Source organism: Coregonus lavaretus (assembly GCF_964263955.1).
Source record: "Coregonus lavaretus genome assembly, chromosome: 33".
Taxonomy (NCBI): domain Eukaryota; kingdom Metazoa; phylum Chordata; class Actinopteri; order Salmoniformes; family Salmonidae; genus Coregonus; species Coregonus lavaretus.
This window is the reverse complement of record NC_140020.1, coordinates 36433307-36458498: the sequence shown is the minus strand read 5'-3', so window position 1 is coordinate 36458498 and position 25192 is coordinate 36433307. Positions and strand designations below refer to the sequence as shown.

The 25192-nt window shown below is 46.0% G+C and overlaps 1 pseudogene across 1 annotated transcript in view; it reads right to left on the bottom strand.

Annotated features, from left to right (window-relative positions):
• The window catches only part of LOC311108362 (estrogen receptor-like), a 30124-nt pseudogene extending 5831 nt beyond the window's left edge, over positions 1 to 24293 (bottom strand). Inside the window, exons 1-8 of the transcript XR_014615900.1 lie at positions 23961 to 24293; positions 21623 to 22382; positions 12044 to 12282; positions 9067 to 9183; positions 7523 to 7713; positions 7145 to 7298; positions 5995 to 6133; positions 962 to 1095 (exon numbers count right to left, since the gene is read on the bottom strand). The product of XR_014615900.1 is annotated as an estrogen receptor-like (transcript). The remainder of the gene's footprint in view (positions 1 to 961; positions 1096 to 5994; positions 6134 to 7144; positions 7299 to 7522; positions 7714 to 9066; positions 9184 to 12043; positions 12283 to 21622; positions 22383 to 23960) is intronic.
• Positions 24294 to 25192: the final 899 nt, after the last annotated feature.

Below are 25192 nucleotides of genomic sequence, written 5' to 3'. Positions count from 1 at the left end.
TATGGAATGGAATGATGCAAAATGTAAGGAAACTAACACTAAAGTGACAGTTATAAATGAAGGCCTATGTGGGTATAACTGAAGGTTGCTAGCGATAGTGGCTAATATTTAACAAGATACAAATTGTAAAAAATTGAGTGAAATCACATATCAACTCGGTAGGTTTGGCGTTATACTGTCATTTGCGCATGGCTACAGAAGCCTATAGGTTGGGTCTCCAAATGTCATCCTGCAAGGCCAGCATTTCATAAACGTCACTGTAAAAAATTTTTAAGGTGATATGTTGATATGCTTCAGTTTGCTGCCACATGACTGGCTTCACATTTGTCTCCAGTGACCGTACAGTAAAATAGATCTAAAAATAACATTTATATTTACAATCCCCTTATCCAAACTTACTCATTTACCTAGCTCTTATCAATAGCTCTTCTCAATTTGTACAGTGCATGTAGAATGGTGTTATTTCTATAGGAAAAAGGAAAGTAGATGTTGTTCCACTTGGAACCGACAGGTTACTCGACCTTATTCATTGTTTCGTCACCAGTAAAGTTGGTGGAATTATGAGGGAATTAAGTCAAGGTCAGAATACAGCATATCTATACACACCAACACAACCTCATTTCTTTCATCTCCACCCAAAACGAACAGCGGGTGAATGGCATGCTATTCTCATGCTTAAATTCAAGGTCAGAATACGCGAAGAGAGAAATGTGCATGAAATGGGAATTTTGTTCCATTTATGCACACTTAACTCGGGTCGGAATCTGCCCCAAACAGAAAAAACATATTTGTGAGTGGACAACAAAATCTTAATGGAGATGTTTTTGTATCACACACACTTGTAAGATTCTCAATCCCAGCCAAGGCTAACCCAGGATTGAACTCATGTCACACTCACAACCACAAAACATACTAAGCAAAGCATCTTTAACAGCTTATAATAACACACAAACACACTCACCAGAGTTAAGCAAGATGATGGCTTTGAGACACACAAACTCCTCAGGCTTTAGTTTGAGCATGCGGAAGCGAGACACAGTGGCCAGGAGCATGTCAAAGATCTCAGCCATGCCCTCCACACAGTCCCCTTCACTCCTGGAGGTCAAAGATCCCCATATGGAAAAGATAGAGAAGAATTTAACAAATTCCTGTATGTTTTACCTGGAACTTGTATGTAATACATATGGCAGCAAATACACATACAAGATTCATATTAGATTCTTGTAATATCTGACTTATATGGGTGGGTAACATGTAGACATAACATAAATGCTGCATGTATTGTATAAAAACATACAAGAGACATGTAAGCTAAGCCTGCTAAGGTCTCACATACATGGGACATACACATTTCAAAGCACTTGCATAGCACTGTCTGATGTCAGAGATGCACGCAACGTCACACTTATTGAAGAAAGCAGCTAAGTCTGCCACGAGGAGGAGCAGGAGGAAAGAGGAAAGCAGAAGGAGAGGAGGAGGAGGAGGAGGAGGAGGAGGAGGAAGAAGAGGGGGAGAAGAGGGGGAGGAGAGGAGGAGGGGGAGAAAGATGGGGAGGAGAGGAGGTGGAGAGAAGGGGGAAAAGAGGGGGATGCGAAGTAGGAGGGGGAGGAGAGGAATGACTTCGATAGCAGCAGTGAATCTATTTCATTATTATGTGGAGATCCCTCAACAATTAATCTCACGATAGCACATTGCTAAAAGTAAGTGACAAATATCAAAGCTAAGCAGGGCTTGGTTAAAACCCTGGATGGGAGACCAAAGGCATAGCTGTAGATAAATCAACTGTCCAGTAGGAGATGCCTTAACAATGGAAACTCATACCTGAAAATGTATATACAAATATAGTAATTGTCATGTTTTTTTTATATGTTGACTTATAAAAACAATGTGAAACCTATAAGAAAAGCATTTATTTTGTAGAAGTTACATTGTCAGAACATACACTTTTCTTATGCACGGAACAAAAATATAAACGCAACATGTAAAGTGTTGGTCCCATGATTCATGAGCTGAAATAAAAGATCCCAGAAATGTTCCATACGCACAAAAAGCTTATTTCTCTCAAATGATGTGCACAAATTTGTTTACATCCCTGTTAGTGAGCATTTCACTTTTGCCAAGATAATCCATCCACCTGACAGGTGTGGCATATTAAGAAGCTGATTAAACAGCATGATCAATACACAGGTGCACCTTGTGCTAGGGACAATAAAAGGCCACTCTAAAATGTGCAGTTTTCTCACACAACACAATACCACAGATGTCTCAAGTTTTGAGGGACCGTGCAATTGGCATTCTGACTGCAGGAATGTCCACCAGAGCTGTTGCCAGAGAATTGAGCCGTCATAAGCCGCCTCCAACGTTGTTTTAGAAAATTTGGCAGACCACGTGTATGTGGTCGTGTGGGCGAGCGGTTTGCTGATGTCAACGTTGTGAACAAAGTGCCCCATGGTGGGGTTATGGTATGGGTAAGCATAAGCTACAGACAACGAACACAATTTAATTTTACCGATGGCAATTTCAATACACAGAGATACCGTGACGAGGTCCTGAGGCCCATTGTTGTGCCATTCATCCGCCGCCATCACCTCATGTTTCAGCATGATAATGCAAGGCCCCAAGTCACAAGGATCTGTACACAATTCCTGGAAGCTGAAAATCATGTAGCGAATTGTGTATGTCATATAAGGCATATACAGTCGTGGTCAAAAGTTTTGAGAATGACATAAATATGAATTTTCACAAAGTCTGCCGCCTCAGGTTTTATGATGCCAATTTGCATATACTCCAGAATGTTTTAGAAGAGTGATCAGATGAATTGCAATTAATTGCAAAGTCCCTCTTTGCCATGAAAATGAACTTAATCCCCAAAAAACATTTCCACTGCATTTCAGCCCTGCCACAAAAGGACCAGCTGACATCATGTCAGTGATTCTCTCGTTAGCACAGGTGAGATTGTTGACGAGGACAAGGCTGGAGATCACTCTGTCATGCTGATTGAGTTAGAATAACAGACTGGAAGCTTTAAAAGGAAGGTGGTGCTTGAAATCATTGTTCTTCCTCTGTTAACCATGGTTACCTGCAAGGAAACATGTGCCGTCATCATTGCTTTGCACAAAAAGGGCTTCACAGGCATGGATATTACTGCTAGTAAGATTGCACCTAAATCAACCATTTATCGGATCATCAAGCACTTCAAGGAGAGAGGTTCAATTGTTGTGAAGAAGGCGTCAGGGCGCCCAAGAAAGTCCAGCAAGCGCCAGGACCATCTCCTAAAGTTGATTCAGCTGCGGGATCGGGGCACCACCAGTGCAGAGCTTGCTCAGGAATGGCAGCAGGCAGGTGTGAGTGCATCTGCATGCACAGTGAGGCGAAGACTTTTGGAGGATGGCCTGGTGTCAAGAAGGGCAGCGAGGAAGCCACTTCTCTCCAGGAAAAACATCAGGGACAGACTGATATTCTGCAAAAGGTACAGGGATTGGACTGCTGAGGACTGGGGTAAAGTCATTTTCTCTGATGAATCCCCTTTCCGATTGTTTGGGGCATCCGGAAAAAAGCTTGTCCGGAGAAGACAAGGTGAGCGCTACCATCAGTCCTGTGTCATGCCAACAGTAAAGCATCCTTTGACCATTCATGTGTGGGGTTGCTTCTAAGCCAAGGGAGTGGGCTCACTCACAATTTTGCCTAAGAACACAGCCATGAATAAAGAAGGGTACCAAACCAACACATCCTCCAAGAGCAACTTCTCCCAACCATCCAAGAACAGTTTGGTGACGAACAATGCCTTTTCCACCATGATGGAGCACCTTGCCATAATGCAAAAGTGATAACTAAGTGGCTCGGGGAACAAAACAAATTTTGGGTCAATGGCCAGGAAACTCCCCAGACCTTAATCCCATTGAGAATTTGTGGTCAATCCTCAAGAGGCAGGTGGACAAACAAAAACCCACAAATTCGGAGAAACTCCAAGCATTGATTATGCAAGAATGGGCTGCTATCAGTCAGGATGTGGCCCAGAACTTAATTGACAGCATGCCAGGGTGAATTGCAGAGGTCTTGAAAAAGAAGGGTCAACACTGCAAATATTGACTCTTTGCATAAACTTAATGTAATTGTCAATAAAAGCCTTTGACACTTATGGAATGCTTGTAATTATACTTCAGTATACCATAGTAACATCTGACAAAAATATCTAAAAACACTGAAGCAGCAAACTTTGTGAAGACCAATACTAGTGTCATTCTCAAAACTTTTGACCACGACTGTACACAGAGTATACCAAACATTAGGATCACCTTCCTAATATTGAGTTTCCTCGTCCCCACTCAGAACAGCCTCAATTCATCGGGGCATGGACTCTACAAGTTGTTGAAAGCGTTCCAATGCTTCCCACAGTTGTGTCAAGTTGGCTAGATGTCCTTTTGGTGGTGGACAATTCTTGAAACACACAGGAAACTGTTGAGCGTGAAAAACCCAGCAGTGTTGCAGTTCTTGACAAAAACCAGTGCGCCCTGTTTAAAAGCACTTAAATGTTTTGTCTTCAATGGCACACATACACAATCCATGTCTCAACTGTCTCGAGGCTTAAAATCCTTATTTTGGCCTCCCGAGTGGCGCAGCGGTCTAAGTCACTGTATCGCAGTGCTTGAGGCATCACTACAGACCCGGGTTTGATCTGCTGTGTCGCAGGCAGCTGCAACCGGGAGACCCATGAGGCGGCGCACAATTGGCCCATCGTCGTGTGGGTTAGGAGATGGTTTGGCTGGCCGGGATGTCCTAGTCCCATCGCGCTCTAGCGACTCCTGTGGCAGGGCGCATGCACTCTGACACGGTCGCCAGTTGTACAGTGTTTCCTCTGACACATTTGTGCGGCTGGCTTCCGGGTTAAGCGAACAGTGTGTCAAGAAGCAGTGCGGCTTGGCAGGGTTGTGTTTTGGAGGACGCATGGCTCTCGACCTTGGCCTCTCCCGAGTCCATACCGGAGTTGCAGCGATGGGACAAGACTGTAACTACCAATCATCTACACTGTTTGAAGTGGATTTAACAAGTGAAATCAATAAGGGATCATAGCTTTCACCTGGTCAGTCTATCATGGAAAGAGCAGGTGTTCTTAATGTTTTGTATACTCAGTGTAAGTTAACACATATACAAATACACTACTGACATATAAGGTAAAACATACAAAATCTTACCAGATAGGCTACAAATTAGATTTTTGTACAAATAATCTTCTTCTGCCATTCAACATCCTTATATGTTTTTAATGATTATTTTCCATATGGCTCAGAATGAGACATAAGTAAAGTACAGTGAAACTCTGAGTGACTGCAGCACTGGACCAGAGATGGTGGTCAGGGGAAGAGCAATAATCATACAGTATTTCTGAAGAGCAGCCATTTAGAATAAGTTTGATAGTTGCCCCCTAACTCCAACAGCCTTCCCACCTCTCCTGCACCATTTTACTCCTCATGTCAAAGTGTCTAGTAGCTATAGACCTGGTTTCAGAAGTAATGCTCTAGAAAACAACTCAGATCAAATGGGAACATCACAGACATCAAAGAGAGAGAGAGTAACAGCCCATCTTCCTCTCTCCTTCTTTCATTTAATCCTCTCCCTCTTTCGCCTTAGGAAGGGTCTGCAGCTCTGTGCAACTTGTTTACTTTGAACATGGTGGGTGGAAATGGAAGGAACAGGCTGTGCGTGCAAAATACGCCCTCTCTTTCCCCCCTTCCTCTCATGCTGTCTCGCATGCTTTTTCCATCTTTCCCAAGAGTCACCATTTTGATTACATTTCACTCCTCTCTGCCAACGTTAATGTGTAATGACGGTGACTTGTGCAGGTGAGACAGTGTGTTTCTTTCTCCATGGGGAACATCATAATTAGACTCATTGTGACATGGCCTTTAGTAGAGGTACACAGACAAGATGCAAAGTGGACATCTACAATGTTGATTTTTGTCTCATACAATATATTTTATGTGTGTATGTACCCACCTGTCCAGTATGAGGTCCTGGGCGAAGATTAGTTTCCCAGGGCAGTGGATGGACCTCCAAATGAGTCCGATCATCAGCACCTCCAGCCAGGAACTCTCAAGCAACTGCACCTGGTCATGGAGAGACAGCTCCTGGAAACCTACCAGTACCAAAGACACGGTCACACTGTGGTCAAACCATATATAAACCCACTATCGACCATACATTAACCACTAGTCCATTCAACCACTTTAAGATGGCCACATCACATATTAATAGTAATAGTAAAATTGTCATTCAAAGGAAAGAAGCTCCCGCACACACTGCAATTGCAAAGTAATGAAAGTGATAATTTCCTTTAATCTGTGATTGACTGGACCACTGGTTGAAGCTTCTGGTTGAAACATTTCAATATGTATGTTATCATGTGATAGTTGTATCTTTCCAGCATAACGTTTTTCTTTGATCTGAATTCTTAGGTAAAGATAAATGCTATGCTTCAAACTTCTTACAACCTTGCCACACAACAGCCATTGTGAATTGGCCAATCTGCAATCCCTTTGCTGGAGTGGGTCCTTATCAGCACAACTCAGCTGTCCTAATTCATATCCAATTACATCCCATTCCCTTCCATTTTTCCTCTCTGTACCCGGCTAAAGACTCCTAAAACTGTGTGCTTTCGTGCTCATAGTGACGCACACTGGGACAGTGTCGGGGGGAGGTGTGTGTGTGTGTGTGTGTGTGTGTGTGTGTGTATTTGTACTACGGTTAGGTTCCATGGGGTGGCAGTGGATTTGCCCAAATAACCCTTTCTGAGGTGGTGACTGTAATCATCAACATAATGCCTGTAATGTCCCAGTGTGTGTGTGCGTGTGTACAACCTCAGCACCCGGTCACTGTCACTACCAAGGCCTGCCACCATAGGAGGAGAGTGGTTGCGTAAGCAGCCGTGTGAAGGCTGTAGTCTTGGAGTGCGTAAGGGTCTACTCTGTGTGTGTGTGTATTTTGTGTGTGTGTCTGTCTGTGTGTGTGTGAGAGAGAAAATTAGTACTATTGAAGCCTTGTTGGAGTGATTTTACTTCTCTGCCTAGTAACATCTAGATGGTGTAATGACAATGTTACATTACGACATCGTATACAGTATAATTTCTGTGCCGTGTTAGGTTCTTGCCTGGTACTTTCTTAGCCCAGGCGATCATGTGCACCAGCTCCTTGTCAGCCATGCTGGTGAGCAGGGTCATCATGGTGATCTCTGTGTAGGGGCGGGCCAACTTCTGACTAGAACACAGGGCTGGAGGCTCCGCACCCTGCAGCAGGAACAGCACCTGGGGGAGGAGAGCAGGAAGTATGGCACCACGCATTCACTGCCAATTTTACCCGTGGTTATGATTGCCTGCGAGTAAGATAATGATCCTGGTACTTTGTGTGTTACTTTGTGTTTCCACTTACGTGTTAATTTATATTAACTGACTTGTTTAGGACTGTTGCTTTGTGAAAGTGGCTACATTGGAGATATATGAAATGGAGGAAGCCAATGACATTTTCAGACCTGTTCAGGAGGCATGGTGATCCTGGGCCCGCCCCCTCCTCCTCCTCCTCCACCACCGAGGCTGCTGCTGCTGTTCCTGCTACTATCCTGAGGGGGCGCTGTGCTGTGCTCCAGGACACTGTTGTCACCAGCAGGGTCACAACGCCGCTTATCCCTCCGGAGAACCCGCCCACCGCGGTCCTTCCGCAAGCCTGGGGTTTAGAGTAGAGTTAGTAAAGACCACACACGCATGCACACACACACATACAGTACCAGTCAAAAGTTTTGACACACCTACTCATTCAAGGGTTTTTCTTTATTTTTTATATTTTCTACATTGTAGAATAATAGTGAATACATCAAAACTATGAAATCACACATATGGAATCATGTAGTAACCAAAAAAGTGTAAAACAAATCAAAATATATTTTAGATTCTTCAAAGTAGCCACCCTTTGCCTTGATGACAGCTTTGCACACTCTTAGCATTTTCTCAACCAGCTTCATGAGGAATGCTTTTCCAACAGTCTTGAAGGAGTTCCCACATTTGCTGAGCACTTGTTGGCTGCTTTTCCTTCACTCTGCGGTCCAACTCATCCCAAACCATCTCAATTGGGTTGAGGTCGGTTGATTGTGAAGGCCAGGTCATCTGATAAACACTCCATCACTCTCCTTGGTCAAATAGCCCTTACATAGCCTGGAGTTGTGTTGGGTCATTGTCCTGATGAATAACAAATTATAGTCCCACTGAGCGCAAACCAGATGTGATACGCTGCAGAATGCTGTGGCAGCCATGCTGGTTAAGTGTGCCTTGAATTCTAAATAAATCACTGACAGTGTCACCAGCAAAGCACCCCCACACCATCACACCTCCTCTTCCATGCTTCACGGTGGGAACCACACATGCGTAGATCATCCGTTCACCTACTCTGCGTCTCACAAAGACACAGCGGTTGGATCAGACCAAAGGACATATTTCCACCGGTATAATGTCCATAGCTCGTGTTTCTCGGCCCAAGCAAGTCTCTTCTTATTATTGGTGTCCTTTAGTAGTGGTTTCTTTGCAGCATTTCGACCCTGAAGGCCTGATTCACGCTGTCTCCTCTGAATAGTTGATGTTGAGATGTGTTTGTTACTTGAACTTTGTGAAACGTTTATTTGGGCTGCAATCTGAGGTGCAGTTGACTCTAATGAACGTATCCTCTGCAGCAGAGGTAACTCTGCGGCTTCCATTCCTGTGGCGGTCCTCATGAGAGCCAGTTTCATCATAGCGCATGATGGTTTTTGCGACTGCATGAAGAAACTACTAATCAACCCTCTACCTCCATCAGAGAAAAGTGGTTCAAGGCCATGGTAAAATCAGTCTCTATTTTATCTGCACACACAATGCTTAGCCACACACCGCCTGTCCTTTCAGCATCAAGCAGTCTTAACTGATACTACCCTTTCCACACTACTGAGGCAAGCCAAACCAAACTGTAAGCTGTGTGTGTGTGTGTGTGTGTGTGTGTGTGTGTGTGTGTGTGTGTGTGTGTGTGTGTGCACCATTGTGTTCCCTTACTCACCTCCTTTCATCATGCCCACTTCGTAACACTTTCTGAGGCGGCATGCCTGGCAGCTCTTCCTACGGTTCCTGTCGATGGTACACTGATTGGTCGCAGGGCACATGTAGTCATTGTGACCTGGAAGAAAACATTATTGTGATCCAGTCACTGGGACTGGCACACAGGTTGATGTTATATGACAGAGAGGAACACCAGTTTTTTCATATCTCTCTGGCATAGAGGGAATTCAAATGTAGTATCTACGATGTTCTGATTATGTGTATTTTGTTGTGTGATGTCCACCCTCTCGAAACATCCTGAAATGTAATTTAAGATTCCTCTGCCTTACAAGGTAAAATGAACTCCGCTACCTAGGACAGCCTATTCAACTTTGAAAGAACATTAGAATATGGTTTTACAATGTTTTCTATTTCAATATTGATGAAAACTGTCTACATCTATGGCATAAGACCTCCTACACAAGACACTTGCAAAAAAAGCTATAGACCCTCATTCTCATTCAGATAAGAAAGGAATGTTATGACATCTTTTCCCTTAATTCAGTCTTTCTGTTCTCTTTGTTTAGTTCCTTCTATACACCCAGTGTACCTTCAGCAATAGCACTAAAGTGGTCCTGGTAAATGACAGTTACACTTCGATGGTCTTCTCTCTAAGAGGTCTGAAGCTGGCTGGGAATCAGGAACAACTAACAGCCAACGTCAAGGTTGGTTTCGCAATAATACTAATGTGCCCTCACCTTCTGAACAGCTTATAATAAGAGCTGAAAATGAGCAGGTTGGCGTTTTTGGTCATGAATCTTATTCTTGAGGCAGCTCTACAGAGTGGTCACTAGCTGGCACAGCCACAAAGTCATAAAATAGAATTGTGAAAATTCTGTGCAACTTCCAGAGCGTGTTTACTGTGAAACACTGAGGCTGTACCCCCTTTGAGATACAGTTTTAACAGTGGCCATGTGTGCTACTGTGGCTATTTGATCATAATGTGTGCCTACCAGAGTGGCCTACCAGCAAAAACAATGGAGAAAACGCATCCCATAACATTTTAACATGGAAATAGCTGTTCTATCATTCAGCCTACAGTAGCAGGCAATGTGTGATGTTCTATGTAGGCCTACATTCCATGAGAATTTTGAAAAAAACATGCAGGGCTTGACATTAACCTGTTTATCCACTTGTCCTTCAGACAAGGAGGTGACTGAAAATGCTGTTGTGTTTTTTGATGCAAGAAACCAATTTACAAAATAAAATGCATTATTATTCTCATACCATTATTACAGAGAATCAGACAAATTATGCTACCCTCTGCCTATTGGCTAATTAGCTTATTCAAGCCTGTCTCAAAATACAACACTGCCCCTTTAAGACAAAAAAAAAAGCTCTTTACCTGACTCGCTTTTCAAAGATGTCTAGAAATGTACACGTTTTGTGCTCTTGTAGGAAGCAATCACTCCCCTATTGCTGACTACAAATGATCTATAACTGGGCTAATAACTCACTAACTAGCAAAGGATATGAACTAAATGTGCACACGTGGCTACAAGCAGCTCTCGCTTTGATCTCAAAACAAGCACATCTACTCACGACCGCTCATGCTGTAAACACAATCCAGTTCAAAGTAAATGGCACAGATCCATATATGTTAATGGTCTATTTGCATAAAGGCCTACTGCAGCTCTGATTGTTTATGCCGCACTGGTCTGTGTAGAGTACGGGCTGAGCAGTGCATGTCCCTTTCCTCCACTGACAATAACCAAAAAGGGACACCGTCTTCCAGCTGATGGCGAAACTCGAGTCACACCACATTCTTTTTGCCTCTTGCAAAAATTCATGTTGTTACTCCTATGAGAAAAATGTTATATGCCTCGATATTAAAAAAAGACCCAAGCCGCTAATAATAACAATGCAAGCCCAAAGATACACTTTCCTACTCATTCATTATTGCTGCAGTGCTTGTTGTAGCGCTGAGTGGATATAGAAAGAACATGCATTTTTTGGCTTTTAAAAGTGTTGAATACAAAGTGTTGACAGTGCTGAGTAAGAACTTAAACATAAACTCACCACAGGAGGTTGGTGGCACCTTAATTGGGGAGGACGGGCTTATTTTAATGGATGGAGCGGAATTCATGGAATGGTATCAAATACATCAAACACATAGTTTCCATGTGTTTGATGCCATTCCATTAACTCTGTCCAGCCATTATTTTGAGCTGTCCTCCCCTCAGCAGCCTCCACTGGAACTCACTCATAAAAACAGCAGCTCTTTGCTGTATTTGTTGATAGTCTCTCTCTAGTCATGGTTTTAAACGTTTTGAAATCTCACAGTATCAATTTTGCTGTTATGCCTGTTATGTTACTGCAGACACAATAATCTGAGCCATCCGGTTGGCAAGTGGTAGCCCTATAGTGCACTTGATTTGCTCTCTGGGCCTGCCAGGATGGCAGAGTTTGTACCTTCGGATACATCAAATGGTTCAAAATGGCAACAGTTCGCCTACCCAGCGCACAGGGCAGCTGATTCGGGTACACCTACTGGCAACAGGAAAAAATAGGAACACAAGGCTTTATCGTTCGTTTTTTTCACTAAAATGTTTGGCGATTGACTAGGAATGCCTTGGAGATCGACGTGACCACTGCTCTAGAAAGTTGAGTGAAGTTCAATCTCGTGCTTCTCTCTGTGGGCTGATATTTCTGCACGGCAGTGCTGGGGGAGCTTCGCGGGGCTACTGCTAGCGCGCAGCTTAGAGGGAACGTTGGGTGGCAGTCAGATGAGTTACACGCTCATCAATTTTACAAACTTTTAATAGAGTACAGTGATGAATGGGGAATTCTGTGCTATATTTGTGGCACCCTTATTGCTAAGAGGGCTTAGATATTCATTTTAAATGTTAGGATGCACTCAGGACCACTGATACAGTGAATAGAAGGAGATAAATGTTTGGAAGTGACGTGGAATATAGTAGTAGGGATGAGAGGCTTACCTTGGATGCTCCTTTTGAAGAAGGCTTTGCAGCCCTCGCAGGACCAAACTCCGTAGTGGTACCCGGAGGCATAGTCGCTGCAGACCACACAGTACCTAGTCTCCTTGGCCATCTCAAACACTCCGACCCCTGGCCCTGAACCTGAGCCTGACTCCGCCACAGTGTAAGGCTCCTGCCTGTCGGAGGCGCTGCAGAGCTCCTCCTGGGACACTGACTGCTGATTGGCTACCACACTCGACCTGCAACACAGGGTTGGTAAGGATGGTCAGATGGTTGGCTTTGCTGGGATGAATCAACCTGGAGTTGTTCTTTGTGAAATTCTTTTCGAGATGACATCACTAAAAACTTTTGCAAAATCATTGATTCAAAATGTGACTTTTGGGCAACAAAAATGTGCTGGTTCTCTTTTAAGACATACTCCTCTAATGACCTCTGCCTCTGTTTCAATATAAGTGCTTTCAAAACATGAAATGACCAACATCAGTTGGGGGGGGGGGGGGGGGGGGGGATAAGAGATGTCTTATTTAAGATACTCTTTGAAGAGGTGGGGTTTCAGACATTTTCAGAAGATGGGCAGAGTCTCCAGACCCCAGTCAAACGTCTTCTCTGTCCTGGCACCCCAATGGTGGAACTGCCCCTCCCTTCCACCATTGGGGTGCCAGGACAGTGAAGACGTTTGACTGGGCTAAAAGGGAGCTGACCCCCTGTAGTGGTGGGACGGCCAGGAGACCAGAGGTGGCAGAACGGAGTGCTCAGGGTTTGGGTGTAGGGTTTGACAATAGCCTGAAGGTACGGAGGGGCAGTTCCATGGTCTTGTAGTGGATGCAAGCTTTGACTGGAAGCCAGTGGAGTGTGCAGAGGAGAGGGGTGACATGACAGAACTTGGGAAGGTTGAATATCAAGTGGGCTGTGGCGTTCTGGATAAGTTCCAGGGGTTTGATGGCACAAGCGGGGAGCCCAGTCAACAGAGTTGCAGTAGTCCAGACGGGAGATGACAAGTGCCTCTTCCTGCGTGAGGAAAGGTCGTACTCTATGGATGTTGTAGAGCATGAACTTGCATGAGCGAGTCACTGCTTTGATGTTTGCAGAGAACGACAGGGTGTTGTCCAGGGTCACTCCAAAGTTCTTTGCACTCTGGGAAGGGGACAGCGTAGAGTTGTCAACTGTGATTGAGAGGACTTGGATAGGGCTGTTGCGGTGACCGTTCTACCGCCACACCGGCGGTCACGAGTCATGAAGGCAGTCAAATTCCACATCACCGTTTAGTCACGGTAATTGGGCTTCTCCAAGCTCTGATGCTGCTGGTCATTAGTAGCCTACCAAACTTGCTAACTGCCTGGTACTCAGCACTCTATTGTCACTCTAATCACTCTGATATCAATGTACAGTGAGGGAAACAAGTATTTGATCCCCTGCTGATTTTGTATGTTTGCCCACTGACAAAGAATGATCAGTCTATAATTTTAATGGTAGGTTTATTTGAACAGTGAGAGACAGAATAACAACAAATAAATCCAGAAAAACGCATGTCAAAAATGTTATAAATTGATTTGCATTATAATGAGGGAAGTAAGTATTTGACCCCCACTCAATCAGAAAGATTTCTGTTTCCCAGGTGTCTTTTATACAGGTAACGAGCTGAGATTAGGAGCACACTCTTAAAGGGAGTGCTCCTAATCTCAGTTTGTTACCTGTATAAAAGACACCTGTCCACAGAAGCAATCAATCAATCAGATTCCAAACTCTCCACCATGGCCAACACCAAAGAGCTCTCCAAAGATGTCAGGGACAAGATTGTAGACCTACACAAGGCTGGAATGGGCTACAAGACCATCGCCAAGCAGCTTGGTGAGAAAGTGACAACAGTTGGTGCGATTATTTGCAAATGGAAGAAACACAAAATAACTGTCAATCTCCCTCGGCCTGGGGCTCCATGCAAGATCTCACCTCGTGGAGTTGCAATGATCATGAGAACGGTGAGGAATCAGCCAAGAACTACACGGGAGGATCTCAAGGCAGCTGGGACCATAGTCACCAAGAAAACATTTGGTAACACACTACGCCGTGAAGGACTGAAATCCTGCAGCGCCCGCAAGGTCCCCCTGCTCAAGAAAGCACATATACAGGGCCGTCTTAAGTTTGCCAATGAACATCTGAATGATTCAGAGGAGAACTGGGTGAAAGTGTTGTGGTCAGATGAGACCAAAATTGAGCTCTTTGGCATCAACTCAACTCTCCGTGTTTGGAGGAGGAGGAATGCTGCCTATGACCCCAAGAACACCATCCCCACCATCAAACATGGAGGTGGAAACATTATGCTTTGGGGGTGTTTTTCTGCTAAGGGGACAGGACAACTTCACCGCATCAAAGGGACGATGGACGGGGCCATGTACCGTCAAATCTTGGGTGATAACCTCCTTCCCTCAGCCAGGGCATTGAAAATGGGTCGTGGATGGGTATTCCAGCATGACAATGACCCAAAACACACGGCCAAGGCAACAAAGGAGTGGCTCAAGAAGAAGCACATTAAGGTCCTGGAGTGGACAGGCCAGTCTCCAGACCTTAATCCCATAGAAAATCTGTGGAGGGAGCTGAAGGTTTGAGTTGCCAAACGTCAGCCTCGAAACCTTAATGACTTGGAGAAGATCTGCAAAATCCCTCCTGAGATGTGTGCAAACCTGGTGGCCAACTACAAGAAACGTCTGACCTCTGTGATTGCCAACAAGGGTTTTGCCACCAAGTACTAAGTCATGTTTTGCAGAGGGGTCAAATACTTATTTCCCTCATTAAAATGCTAATCAATTTATAACATTTTTAACATGCGTTTTTATGGATTTTTGTTGTTGTTATTCTGTTTCTCACTGTTCAAATAAACCTACCATTAAAATTATAGACTGATCATGTCTTTGTCAGTGGGCAAACGTACAAAATCAGCAGGGGATCAAATACTTTTTTCCCTCACTGTAAATGTATTCAAAAATCTAATCAAACACTTCATGACAGCCCATGAACTGATGTTGCGCAACATTTCTATAGGCTATGCAATTGCGGGAGAAAACAGAGTGATGGCCGCTATTAAAAAGAGGAGGATCCCATCAGCTTTCTATAGGCTAGGCCTACTATATTTATTTCTCAACTTTCCTAATATTAAGCACATTGCTTATGTTTACAAAAGGAGTATAACATACCTGGCTGGCATGAAAATAAACCACGGGGAAAAGCGTCCTCCATTCGCTATTTAAGTACATAGATGACTGTCACGACTTCCGCCGAGGCTGCCTCCCCTCCTTGTTCTGGCAGGCTTTGGCGTTCGTCGTCACCGGCTTACTAGCCACTGCCGCTCCATATATCATCATTCCATTTGTCTTGTCTTGTGTCAATTACACACACCTGGTTCATATCCCCTCATTAGTCCGTGTATAAGTGTTCCCTCTGCCCCCTTGTCCTTGTGGGTAATTGTTTTATGTGAGTTGAGTGTAGCTCAGTGGAGCTACTCATACCTTGTATTGCCGGGGTAGATATTTCCCCCGTGCCTGTATTTTGTTGGAGCTACCCGTACCTTGTATTGCCAGGGTAGATTGTTCCCATGTGCCTGTATTTTGTGGTCGCTATCCAGCGCAACTATTTACGACGGAATAAACTCTGTATTCGGTGATTTACCCTCCTGTGCCTCTCCTTCTAATCACACTCATCACAGAATCACCCACCTCTCGCTATAGAGTCAGCGGGAGAGGAGCACATGCCTGGAGTCGTGGCACGGGTCCAGGAGCATTCCACGATGCTGGCCAGCTTGGGGGAAGCGATGGATCGGGTTCTTCAGGTCGTCCAACACCTGGAGAGGAAAGGACCCAATCTGTCGAGACCAGCTGGCCAACCGGATCCAGCCACCCATACCCCAGCACCCGGAGGGATCCAGATATGCCGACCACGGGAGTTTGACGGGATGGCGGCGCTCTGAAAAGGATTCCTCCTCCAACTGGAGCTCTACTTCTCCAGCATCAGGCCGGCCCCATCGGAGCAGGAGAAGGTGTAAGTCCTTGTTTCCTGCCTCTCGGGGAAAGCCCTGGAGTGGGCCAATACGGTTTGGAACGAAGGAGGAGCCGCGTTGGAGAACTAGGGGGAGTTCACTCGCCTCTTTCGGGCGGTCTTTGATCACCCGCCCGAGGGTCGAGAGGCGGGCGAGTGGCTGGTCCACCTGAGGCAGGGGACGAGGACCGCGCAGGACTTTGCGTTGGAGTTTCGGACTCTTGCAGCGGGGTCCGGGTGGAACGAGCGGGCCCTGATCGACCATTTCCGGTGCCATCTGCGGGAGGACGTCCGACGGGAGCTAGCCTGCCGGGACACCATGTTGTCCTTCACGCAACTGGTGACATGGCCATCCGTTTGGACAACCTGCTGGCAGCCAGAGGACGTCCTGGAAGGGGTCTGCCCGTTCCCACCCCGGCCGACTTGGAGCCTGAGCTGATGGAGCTGGGTGGAGCCGCCGTCCGAGAGAGTGGAGGACGACAGCGACAGTGCCACTCTGGTGGCACTAAGGGACAGTACACCACACGTTGTCGTCAACGCTCTTTTGGGTCTGGAGGCGGCAGGCAGGGCACTCTCGCATCACCCCAGGTATCGAAGACCCACACTTGTTCAGAGCCCTCTGCTGCGCACTGTACCCTACCTATCTACTTTCCCGATCACATGGTAGTTCCCCAGTGTAAGACGCTAGTCGATTCAGGCTCAGCTGGGAACTTTATGGGCATTCTCACGCCATCTAGGCATTTCATTGGTTCCCCTATCCATTCCACTCCCCATCAGAGCACTTGACAGTCAACCATTAGGGTCCGGGTTTGTTCAGGAAGTTACTGCACCAGTCACCATGATTACCCAGAAGACTGAACAGATCATTTTTTAAAATTATTGAGTCCCCTGCTTTCCCTGTGATATTAGGTATCCCTTGGTTAGCACTCCACAACCCCACCTTCTCATGGCCGCAGAGGGTTCTCACGGGGTGGTCGCGAGAGTGTCAGGGTAGGTGTCTAGGTGTTTCCATTGGTGCAACCACGGTGGAAAGTCCAGACAGTACATCCACCGTGCACATTCTCCCCGAATACCTCGATTTGGCACACGCGTTTTCAAAAACGCAGGCTACCCAGTTACCACCTCATCGGGCGGGGGATTGCGCAATAAACCTCCGGGTAGACGCTGTACCTCCCAGGAGTCATGTATACCCCCTGTCGCAGGCTGAAACGGCGGCTATGGAAACATATGTCACAGAGTCCCTGCGCCAGGGGTATATACGTCCCTCCACTTCACCCGCCTCCTCGAGTTTCTTCTTTGTGAAGAAGAAAGACGGCGGTCTGCGCCCGTGCATTGATTATCGACCACTGAACAAGGAGACGATCAGATTTAGTTATCCTCTCCCCCTCATTCCGTCAGTGATCGAGTCAATGCATGGGGCACGCTTCTTCACCAAATTAGATCTCAGGAGTGCGTACAACCTGGTGCATATCCGAGAGGGGGATTAGTGGAAGAAAGCATTCAGCACAACCATGGGGCATTATGAATACCTGGTGATGCCCTACCGTTTGATGAATGCTCCATCCGTCTTCCAGTCCTTTGTGAACGAGGTGTTTCGGGACATGCTTGGTCGCCGTGTAGTGGTCTACATCGATGACATTCTGGTGTATTCCACTACGCGTGCCGAGCATGTGTCCCTGGTTCGCAAAGTGCTGGCCCGACTGTTGGAAAATGACCTTCATGCCAAGGCAGAGAAGTGTATGTTTTTCCAGCAGTCCGTCTCCTTCCTCAGATACCGCATTACCACCTCAGGTGTAGAGATGGAGGGAGATCGCATTTCAGCCGTGGTAATTGGCAGACTCCAACCACGGTTAAGGAGGTGCAGCGCTTCCTTGGCTTTGCCAAATGCTACCGGAGGTTTATCTGGGGCCTTGGCAAGGTCGCAGCTCCGATTACATCCCTGTTGAAGGGTGGGCCGTACCGGTTCCGCTGGTCTGCTGAGGCTGACCTGGCCTTCAGCAAACTGCGGGGTCTGTTCACCTCAGCCCCAGTACTGGCCCACCCCGATCCATCACTACCGTTCGTAGTGGAGGTGGATGCGTCTGAGGTAGGGATAGGTGCTGTCCTGTCTCAACACTCGGGCACGCCACCCAAGCTCTGCCCCTGTGCCTTCTTCTCTAAGAAGCTCAGCCCGGCGGAGCAGAACTACGACGTTGGTGATCGGGAGCTGTTGGCTGTTGTCCGAGCCTTGACCGTGTGGAGGCATTGGCTCGAAGGGGCGAAACACCCTTTCCTCGTCTGGACGGACCACCGTAACCTGGAGTACATCCGGGCAGCGAGGAGGTTGAATCCTCGCCAGGCCAGGTGGAACCTATTCTTCACCTGGTTCGATTTTACACTGTCATACATCCCAGGTACGAAGAACGTGAAGGCAGACGCATTGTCATGGCTGTATGACACAGAGGAGAGGCCCAGAGACAACACCCCCATACTCCCGGCCTCCTGCATTGTTGCGCCGGTAGTATGGCCAATGGACACGGATATAGAGCAGGCATTACGCACAGATCCATCTCCACTTCAGTGTCCAGCTGGGCTGCGGTACGTGCCTGCTCTTGTCCATGATCGGCTGATCTACTGGGCACATTCGTCACCCTCCTCTGGTCACCAAGGTATCGGTCGTACAGTGCGCTGCCTGACCCAAAAGTACTGGTGGCCTACCTTGGCTAAGGATGTGAGGGTGTATGTCTCCTCCTGCTCGGTGTGCGCCCAGAGTAAGGCACCTAGGCACCTCCCAGTGGGTAAGTTACAACCTTTATCAGTTCCAGAACGACCATGGTCTCACCTAAGTGTTGATTTCCTGACTGATCTTCCCCTCTCCCAAGATAACACCACCATCCTGGTCGTTGTGGACCGCTTTTCCAAGGCCTGCCACCTCCTTCCTCTGCCCGGTCTCTCCACAGCTCTGCAAACTGATATAGTGTCTGACCGAGGTCCCCAGTTCACATCCAAGGTCTAGAAGGCATTTATGGAACGTCTGGGGGTCTCGGTCAGCCTGACCTCTGGGTCCCACCCCGAGTCTAATGGGCAGGTGGAACGGGTAAATCAGGATGTGGGTAGGTTCCTGCGGTCCTACTGCCAGGACAGGCCGGGGTAGTGGTCGGTGTTCTTGCCATGGGCAGAATATGCCCAGAACTCTCTCCGCCACTCCTCTACTAACCTAACGCGATTCCAATGTGTTTTAGGTTACCAACCGGTTCTGGCACCGTGGCACCAGAGCCAGACCGAGGCTCGTGCGGTGGATGACTGGTTTCGGTGCGTGGAGGAGACGTGGGATGCTGCCCACGTTCACCTCCAACGCGCCGTGCATCGTCAGAAGGCCAACGCTGACCACCACCGCAGTGAGGCCCTGGTCTTCATACCGGGGGAGCGGATTTGGCTCTCGTCCCGGAATCTGCCCCTCTGCCTGCCCTGCCGAAAGCTGAGCCTACGGTTTGTGGGGCCGTTCAAAGTCCTGAGGAGAATCAACGAGGTCACCTATAGGTTATTTCTTCCCCCTGATTTACCGTATTAACCCCTTGTTTCATGTGTCTCTCCTCAGGCCGGTAGTGGCTGGTCTGCTCCAGGAGTCTGAGGTGCGGGGGCCGGGGTCGGCGCGCTGCTGTAGTACAACGGAATAAACTCTTTATTCTGTGATTTACCCTCCTGCGCCTGACTCCTTCTAATCACACTCATCACTATGACATGTATTTTTTCCCACTGCCTGTTTCGATACAGGTGCGTGAAAATGGTGCATTCTAAATCAAAACAAATTTCACACATATTTTATTTAGTATATGTTAAGACAAGACTAAATCAAGAATAGTCTGATGGGTGACAATATTAGCCTATCATTTGTGAATGACATATTATCACTTGTGAATGATGCTCACCATAAGAAACAATGCCTTTTTTTGTGACTTGTTCGAATCATAGTCACACACCTCATGTAGCCTAGCTCATAGGCCTACATTTTTAAATAAGGTTTGTATCAAAACTAAAGTGGCCAAATAACTTCTTAAAATTAAGCACATTAATCCGCTTTACAAGGGGTGTAGAGTCTAACTGGCATATATAAGCAGCGCGTGAGTTTCAATTTTGGGGAATGATAATTGTATAAAATAATATAAAATAATGCCACAGAATTATAAGCAAATCTTGTCTGCTAAATGAACTAGTGTAGCCCACAGCCATTTGGCATAGCCATATCAGGACCTAAAATAAGGACAACTCAGAGTATGCTATTCTTTTCTTCTGAAATAGACTACATTTTCTTCATATCATGCTTCTTTAGACCTGTCTAAAATAAATAATGGATTTATTGTGAATGTGTAGGCTATATTACATGGATTTATTATACTTTTTTAAATGGCTTGAAGTCTATGTGTGGAAGCCAGGAGATGCTAAATGTTAATTGCAGGTGAATTACCGTGAGACCGACAGTTATTTGCTTGACAATCACTGGCTGATGAAATTTCGTGACCACCACAGCCCTAGTCTTGGAGCGGGCAGGCCTTCCCCAGGAGGAATAGCAGCTCCGTCTTGTTGAGGTTGACAACACCATTGAGCCCCTCACCCTCAAGCCAATTATAGCTAACAGCAGCAGCTTGGATTAATCTACTATCCCCCCAGGAACTAGATCTGTCTCCACCTCATTCAGGAAATGAACTGTACGTGAGTACCTTTGTTGTTCTTACATATTGTTCTTTTCTGAAGGTCTCCAGCAAAGTCGTTCATCTGAGGAATTAGAGCTCCGTAGCTAAGGCTTTATAAACGGTCTCAACAGCCTAAATATTTCCCTTCTGATAATGAATGTTTTACATTTACTGAAGATAACCTAGTACAGTACAGTACTGTCACATATAATGATATAATGAGCATAATACCCCACTTTGAGGACTAAACTTTGTTGAAAAGGTGTTATGAAACTAAGTCCTGAGTATATGTTTAGTTTTACAGTATTTATTTTGTCTGACTGTCATTCTTTGTTGGTCCGACTACTAAAAAGAGGATGCTAGAGAAACAAAAGTACACTGAGCCAAATAACAAAATGTGATCACAGGAAGACTGAAATACATGTTACTGTTAATGTGTAATAAGGACAGTCAAATAAATGAAGCGAACAATAAGAAAAAGCCAAAAACTAAACTCAATCTATGTCACTCAATGTAGGCTATCATTATATTTCTCTCCAAGCAACCATATCATATGGGACAGAAAATGACATGTCTTTATTGAAATGCTCTGTGACAATTACATAATCAGTGGTCTGGTGAAAAAAACTCACAGGGACACAGCAGCTGTTGAACGATGCTAAATAGTCAGTGACACACTGTCCAAATAACACTGAGCAAACTAACATCACAAGAGTTAACACTAACTAACGAACATTCAGATCAAATGGAGTGGAATGGGGTCACTGATCTCACTCTCTCCCACACATCACCTACATACAGTAAAGATATCAGAGCCACACACATTTAGGCAGATATTGAACTCTTGCCCCCCATAAGGGTCAAAGACAGTTATATCACTCACCTGTATACGGGTGTGGGGGAGGTCTCCAGGTAGAAGGACTGGCTGGAGAGGCTGGTGTGGCTGGGGGGGTGGAGGAAGGTGCTGAGCTGGGGAGTGGAGGGCACAAACACAAGGGGGCTGGTGGGGCTGCTGCCCAGGGACTGCAGGCTGCCGTCCGAGGTGGGTCCATGGGCGGTGGAGGAGCTGTAGAAGGGGGCCGGGCCTGGGGCAGGGGCAGTGTAGTCATACACTCCCTCCAGGTAGTCGATGGCGGCTGCCCCTCCACCTCCACGGGTCTCCTCAGGGTACATGTCACTGCGGGAGGTGCGCGGTGGCTGCAGTGAGAGTTTCTGGGGGGAGATGGCTAGGCTCTCCAGGGTACTCAGGGTCTGAGAGGAGATGCGCAAGGTTTGGAGGTCTGCGCCTGGGTCTGTCTGACCAGCATCACACTCACAGAACAACAGCACTGATAAGCAACAAATGATTTAGACTGGCTCACTAAAGGGTGGGAAGGGTGAGGGGCTCTGTTCTGTCCTCTCTTTTTTTCCCTCTTCTATTCTCTCTCCGTCTCTTGCCCTGTTCTTTCTTTAACACCCTGTGCTAAACAACTCAGCTGTTGCTCTGAAGAGGACTGGGAGTGGCGGTCACTGTGTTCTCTCTCTCTCTCTCGCTTTCCCTCCCTGCTTCCGGCTAGACACACAGCCAAAAAACAATCCTCCCTCGCTCCTTCCATTATTGAGAGGCAGAGCTTTTCTCTCTTTTCCCTTGACTATCTTCACTGCTGTGTATGGGAGAGAGGGATAGAGTAAAGGAGAAAAAAAGAATGACAGCGAGAGAGAAAGAGGGAGAGAGTATGAGAAGGAAAGAAACAGGCAGCCATTCCAAGAACTCCCCTGTCCTCTCTTTAATTTTTCTAAAAACGCCAGCTTCTTTTCCTTTTCCCTGAAAAGCTTTAAGCAGACACAGCTATGCTCCATGGAGTTTCACCCTGGTGTGATTTCCTCTCTGAATGCTTAGCAGTCAGTTAGCTTATACACCACATTACCAAAAGTATGTGGACACCTGCACGTCGAATACCTCATTTCAAAATCATGGTCATTAATGTGGAGTTGGTCCCCCCTTTGCTGCTATAACAGCCTCCACTCTTCTGGGAAGGCTTTCCACTAGATGTTGGAACATTGCTGCGGGGACTTGCTTCCATTCAGCCAGAAGAGCATTAGTGAGGTCTGGCACTGATGTTGGGCAATTAGGCCTGGCTCGCAGTCAGGGTTCCAATTCATCCCAAAGTTGTTCGATGGGGTTGTGATGCTGAAGCAGGAAAGGGCCTTCCCCAAACTGTTGCCACAAAGTTGGAAGCACAGAATCATCTAGAATGTCATTGTATGCTGTAGTGTTAAGATTTCCCTTCATTGGAACTAAGGGGCCTAGCCCAAACCCTGAAAAACAGCCCCAGACCATTATTCTTCCTCCACCAAACTTTACAGTTGGCACTATGCAGTTGGGCAGGTACCGTTCTCCTGGCATCCGCCAAACCCAGATTCGTCCGTCGGGCTGCCAGATGGTGAAGCGTGATTCATCACTCCAGAGATCGTGTTTCCACTGCTCCAGAGTCCAATAGCGGCGAGCTTTACACCACTCTGGCCGACGCTTGCCATTGCGCATGGTGATCTTAGGCTTGTGTGCAGCTGCTCGGCCATGGAAACCCATTTCATGAAGCTCCCGATGAACAGTTATTGTGCTGACGTTGCTTCCAGAGGCAGTTTGGAACTCGGTAGTGTGTGTTGCAACCGAGGTCAGACAATTTTTACGCGCTACGCGCTTCAGCACTCGGCGGTCCCGTTCTGTGAGCTTGTGTGGCCTACCACTTCGCGGCTGAGCCGTTGTTGCTCCTAGAGGTTTCCACTTCACAATAACAGCACTTACAGTTGACTGGGACATCTGTAGCAGGGCAGAAATTAGACGAACTGACTTGTTGGAAAGGTGGCATCCTATGACGGTGCCACATTGAAAGTCACTGAGCTCTTCTGTAAGGCCATTCTCCTGACAATGTTTGTCTATGAATATTGCATGTCTGTGTGCTCGATTTTATACACCTGTCAACAACGGGTGTGGCTGAAATAGCCAAATTCACATACTTTTGTATATATAGTGTATGTAGGTACTGCAGTCGCCCACAATACCACTCCTTTCTGACACCAACTTCAAGTCAAATCATTATTGAATGTGTCTATCAGGGGACTGACTTACGTGCAAATCTGAGCAATATACTCAAGGCAAAATGATACAAAACAAATCCACAAGTAGGAAGCTATAAAATAGGAACCAATTACACTTATACAAAGATATCATATATACTTACCTTAATGTCGTTATGGATCAATCTTCAGCTCTTCCTTTGGGTCTAATCATGAGCATTGTTGTGTAGGGACTGTTCCTTCTCTTTCTCTCTTTCTCCCTGTCCTCTCTATCTCATCTCGCTTTCTCCTGTCTTTCTGAGATCTGGCTTCACTTCACAATGAGAACAAGAGATAGGTAGGTAAAAAAAAAAAGAGATAAACAAATTAAAGATGCAGCCAGATCGACATTGATGGTGTGTCTCTAGAGCAGGTCACAATAACACAGCAAACAGAATGGGAGGTCAACACTCTCTTCTGATGCCAACAAAAAAACTCTCAGTGGGGAAATTATGAGTGGATTCAGACAATCAGGCAACGTATTTTCCATATTTTTAAAGCTTTTTTTTAATTACAGAAATTCAGTAAGATTACACCAAACTACACTAAGACATACTCAAGAAAATGATATACATTTTAAGTATTTTTTTTTGCTATCATAGGGATACCTTATCAATGATAGCTACTGAACAAATACAAACGATCAACCAGTCAAAGCAGCAAACAGAGGGGTTTTACGCACATGCTGCATCACAGGGATAATCACCCAACCTTGCACGTTGAAATTAAACCAATGTTTAAAAAGTTATGGTTTTTCAATGACTCTTCCATTCCCTTAGGCAAATTTCAGGGCATACAAGGACAACACCTAACCTTCAACCTATACTGGAAGATAACCCTGTGGACCTCGCACTACACAGTTATTGCTAACTTAAGACTACTAGTATTTCCAGTCCTCAATTAGTAAAATAATTATCAGTACATAAAAAGGGACAGATCAGCTCTCCATATCCCAGTCTGAAGAAGACAAGCTTCTCCATTTCGACAAACACAACTAAGTGAGGTCATACTGGGGGATTCAACATTTTCCAAACTTTCTTGACAAATTGACACCTGTTTTCATGTTTGTATCATGTATTATGGATATTTGGTGGGGGAAAGTAATATTTTTGCTTGTCAAAATGGTGGTTCATTGACCTCTAGCTCTGCAAACTGGGAGAAAATAGACTCCTGTTTTGCCTGCTGGCAAGAGGAGCTCTCCTCTCTGTACAATGTCTCTTCACTCAGTAAACAACCCAGATTCAGATGTCATGTCAAGTACTAAACAAGTAGTCTTGATCACGATAACACCATTTTCTATACACATTCCCAGGCTAAAATTAGCAACATAATAAAATGGGGAGAATGAGTGAGAGAG